General features: G+C 46.0%; 1 pseudogene; it reads left to right on the forward strand.

The window, feature by feature from the left end:
• The first annotated feature begins 2,143 nt into the window (after positions 1-2,143).
• Positions 2,144-3,434, forward strand: LOC146177938 (uncharacterized; annotated as a pseudogene).
• The last annotated feature ends 1,690 nt before the right edge of the window (positions 3,435-5,124 follow it).

Below are 5,124 nucleotides of genomic sequence, written 5' to 3' on the forward strand. Positions count from 1 at the left end.
ATCCCAGTCCACACGCGCACCCAGTGGTTTGTGTCGCGAAAGAGAATGGAGGGCTGCGCTTGTGCTGCGATTATTAGAAACTGAACGCGATAGCAGAACAGGACACGTTTCCGATGAGCATGCCTTCCGAGCTGCTGTTCAGTGTGGCAAAGGCTAATTACATCAGCCTAAAAGAAATAGCTCCGAGGCTACTGGCATACCTGTGGACGAAGCAGGCACAGACACCCACGGTGTTTGTCACGCCAGTGGGGCAGTAAATATGGAGGGTCGTGCCCTTCGATCTCCGAAAGGCGAGCTCCACGTTTCAGAGGATCATTAATCAGGTACTGGCGCCACACCGCAATTACGCGCGCACCTACATGGATGACTTGACAATACAGCTCTTCTGCCCTCCCCCTCACCGCAAATCTGTTGATGGGTTTCTTTCTGTTGGAAAATGCTAGGCTTGAAAAGAAGAAAGTCGAGGTAGCGCCTTATTTGCATGGCTTCTCACATAATCTCAAGACAGTGGCACAACGGCACGGCGTGACTGTGGTATTCTCGGCACCCAGTAAGCTTTCTGGTCTGTGCTCGAGAATTGCGAAAGGCAAAGAAAGGAAAGATACCAACAGCTGCACTGTCAAGCATCTGAACAAGTTTGTCGGTTGTTCCACACGTGTCGTGTACCAGATACCCCTCTCTTGCAACCGGGTTTACACCGGCCAGACCGGTAGATATGTGAATGACCGGGCACGCGAACACAATAATTAGGTACTTCAAAAGTGTGTCAAACTAAAATAACCTTCCGCGTTAGACAAGATTTCCATACTAGGAAAAGGACAGAGCAAAGAGGAAAGGGAAATACTGGAAGCCTTTCACATTAGGTTGCAAGGCAGTGATAAGTGCGCTAGCGCTCCATCTCTGTTCCTTACGGATGTCACGAAATCGGCGCACATTTCACGGGGCGAGGCCCACGCGGCGCCGCATGGAAAGTTAGAGAAAAACGTCCTTCCCCGCGCGAGAGGCGCGTAGCTTTGTACGCGTCACCCTGTTTCCCATTGCCCGGGGATGACGGTGAATCATCAGTCTGGAGCACGCTAGATCGATCAAGAATGTTGTACGGGTCGTGGCCAATGACGACGCGCGGCTCGACGGGAGGAATAGGGAGCGCTCTAACCGGCTAAGCTAAGTGTGTGTTCATTAACACTTCTTTTTGGGCGAGTTGGTACATATTCGGAAAACTTTGAAAGAGCGCAAACACACACGACCACTAAAGACAAGAGACGAGACACAAGCGCCGAGACACACGGCGCTTGTGTCTCGTCTCTTGTCTTTAGTGGTCGTGTGTGTTTGCGCTCTTTCAAAGTTTTCCAAATAACTGTGTGTGCGCGCTAGCTTTAGAGCGCCTTAACAGACAGACGCGGCGCGCCCTATTTATTGAGGCCGCGCCGCTTGTGTATTCAGTCAGTCAGTGGTTGCGAGTGTTCGCCAGTGCTTTGACTGTACTCCCGGGGATCACCCGCTGCTGACAAGCCCACGGGCCTGCGAGGGAGCGGCGCTCGTCTTGCATGGCGGCCACATCGTGACTCTGGAGGCGTCGGACTGCAACAGTGCCCGGTGAACAATTTGGTGTTTGTTTATGTGACTCTCGTGTTTCATCTGTGTTGTAAAGCCTCTGTGTTATATTGAATACCTCTGTAGTTGCATGCTTAGTGTTTGTATTCTGTGAACCTCTCGTCTGCGCATTTCAAGTGTTCTTGTGTATTCCTTTGTATCGTCTCTTGCTGTGCATATACTGTGTTTTATTTGTTACTTCTGACTCCGAACCTTACTCTGGGTTGAACCGGCGACCGCTGGGCACCAAACGGCCACCCCCTTCTGTCACTACAAGGTAGCTGCATTCCGGCTGAGCTTGCCACGCAGGTCGAGGACATCTCCTTTGCGACCGGAACAGCTACCCTCACAGGCGCGGCACGGCGACGTCACGTCGGCCAAAACGCGACCCTCTACACTCCAGCGGCGCTCGGCGCCGACGGGTTCAGCGGCCTCCGACGCGGCCCGACGGCGCCGAATGCAACCGTCTGCATTTCGCCCGGGCCGCGCCGAGGTCAGTGGTCGTCCGCACTGCGCGCCCTCTGTCGCCGTCGCTTCCTACCAGCACAAGATGGCCGCCTCCAACGACTCCATGTCAATGGTGGACCTCACCGGGTCCGTAATAGAGAGGTTCTTGGACGCCGTGCAACAGCACCCCTGCGTCTACGACACGAAAAGAGTTGATTATCGTGGCGAAAAAATAATGCATGGGAGCGTATCCGACTGCACTCAGGCCTCGCGACAGGTACGTCAACGCTTCGTGTCTCTCCTCGTGCGCTTCAATTGAGCGGCACTGCTCGTGTGGATACTTCTCCGGATCTGGTACGCAGTCACCATCGGCAGGTTTGGCTTGCTTTTCTCGTTTCTGTTGAAGAGTGCCTCAAATTGTGGAAACGGTCGAGGGACCGATACACGCGCGAATTGAAGGCGATTGAGGCTACCTCTTGGTAGCCTCAGCGGCTATGTTTCACGGCGAGCGTGGGAGTTCGCTGAATCCATGGCCTTTTACAGGGATTTCGGCCGTCCAAGAAAGTGAGTTTTTGTGCTTTCTCACAGTTTTCAGAAAGCATTTTTTGCTGTTTAGTCTTTCATCTCTTTTGATAACTGTGTTCCATAATCATACATACTTTGTTTTTGTAAAGCTTCTTGACTACAACATTGCTGTCATGCGGAGAAGCCTAGCGATCCTGATTCGCATTGCGTTTTGAATTTTCATGTTTGCGTCATTATTAGTTTTTCGTGCATTCGTTTAAGATAGATGTGTTTATTTTAGTTGGCCGCATCTTAATTTTTCTTTAAACACAGAATCTTAAGAGTGCTGTTTTTCATATGTCTTTGGTCCTTACACAACTATAAATTGAACACTTAATATTTCGACAGAATTGTTTGTCTCGTTGATGTTAACTTGACCTTTTGCAGCATGACACCAACGATTGTGCAAGCGACTTTTGTAACTTTCTTTCTTGTATATCAATATTGTATATACGATATTATTGCTCCAAAGAAGTTTTCAGCATTCTCAAGGAGCAATGCATGCAAATGAAATATGCCGAAATCAATTTTTTAGCGTCACGAACGCACATTTGCTTTTCCTCGAACAATGTCAGCGTTTCCTCTGCAGAACTACATGCAGTATAGAAACGCCTTCGCAGTCTATTGGTGATTTTGGCGAGACTGCTGAGGGCATCTTTTGAAGAATGCTGAGTGCCCCACCATCACCAACAACAATGGAAGGCTTCCTGGATGCTTCTCTTGAGCAACAATCACCAGTGACGCCGCCACCATTGGCAACACCACCAACAGAAAGGCACATTGAGGCCGTACAAAAGCACAAAAAAAGGGCAAAAAACAGACAGCTTTGAGGACCAACTTTTGGGCCAGCTCGAAAAAAAAAATGACAGAAAGAGGCATTTGGCCTAACTGTAGCCATGAGTTTAGAGAGGATGCCTCGTAAATTGGCATCCAAAGGTAAGGTTCGGATCATGCAGATCCTTGCAGAGCTGGAAGAAGATATGGAATTATACCCCAGAGTCGATTAATGTGGCATTAATCCCCCATTTTTAAGAAGATTAGGTACAAATTGAATATATATATATATATATATATATATATATATATATATATATATATATATATATATATATATATATATATATATATATATATATATATATATATATAAGGTGTGCATTCATGTTTTGCTTATAGTACTGATTTAAATTTTCTTTTATTAATGCTAAGCTAGATTACCTAGCTGAATAATGCAGAGAACGCAAAATTTTCAGTGTAATTCATTTATTCTCGCAAGACTGCATGAATTTCTTGAGTGTTTCAGGGTGTGACATGCTGTTAAGCTATGCTGTGATAAAGTAGTACAAATATTAACAGTGCAATATCAAATCTAATTTTGATGAAGTACAAAACTGTTTGCATGTAGCTCATTTTCTTCGTTGGTTTGGTTTAGTTTATAGTGTTTAAAGTCGCAGAGAAACTGAGGTGTTTGGTTTAGTTTATGGGGATTAAAGTCCCAAAGCAACTCAGGCTACAAGGGACGCTATAGTGGAGGGCTCTGGAAATTTTGACCACCTGTGGTTCTAAGTGGCACTAAGAATAGCAAGGCATCATTTTGATGGAACATAAGTGAAGGATAAAACAAATATCTGTCTTATGGTTTTAGTTGTCTATCCATTGTCTACCAAGCAAGGAATTGCCTTGGAGGTGAGCTGTTTTTGTTGAACTACTGTTCTTTAACAAGAACCGATATCTTGTGGCATTGCATTCCTCATGTAGCAGACACTTTTTCTTGCGTACATTTGGTATTACAAGGGCAACAACTAGAGCAGCAGTATCTAACAGGGCGAATGCCTCAAACACATTGATTATTTAATAGCTGTACAGTGTGATCCGAGGCACCACATAGTGTACAACTACGGGTATTTGCTTCTTGATAGTAATGTGTATACCATTACTGTCCCAAATCTCATTGTTGCATTAGGTTAATAGTAATGTTTCTATTTTACATATAGCCATTTCAGCATGATGACAGATTAAAAAAAGTGCAATATTTATTTCATTAACTTGTTTGGTATTACTATCTTGGCTTACTGTGATATTGGATCTCATTTCAGTAAAGTGCTAATCATCATCATCATCAGCCTGATTATACCCACTGCAGGTCGAAGGCCTCTCCCATATTTCTCCACCTAACCCGGTTCTGTGCTGGCTGCATCCACTTGACCCCTGCGAACTTCTTAATCTCATCCGCCCACCTAACTTTCTGCCGCCCCCTGCTACGCTTTCCTTCCCTTGGAATCCAGTTTGTTACCCTCAGAGACCATCGGTTATCCTCTCTTCGCACTACATGTCCTGCCCATGTCCATTTCTTCTTCTTTATTTCCACTAGAATGTCGGTAACTTGAGTTATTTCTCTGACCCACTCTGCACGCTTCCTATTCTCTGACCCACTCTGCACGTTACCCCTACCATTTTCGTTAAATAGCCCTCTGCCTTGTCCTCAACTTAAGTAGACCCTTTTTCATTATGCCAATACAG

The sequence above is a fragment of the Amblyomma maculatum genome, chromosome 10, assembly GCF_055883805.1.
Source record: "Amblyomma maculatum isolate TAMU_Amacu chromosome 10, ASM5588380v1, whole genome shotgun sequence".
NCBI classification, from domain to species: Eukaryota; Metazoa; Arthropoda; class Arachnida; order Ixodida; family Ixodidae; genus Amblyomma; species Amblyomma maculatum.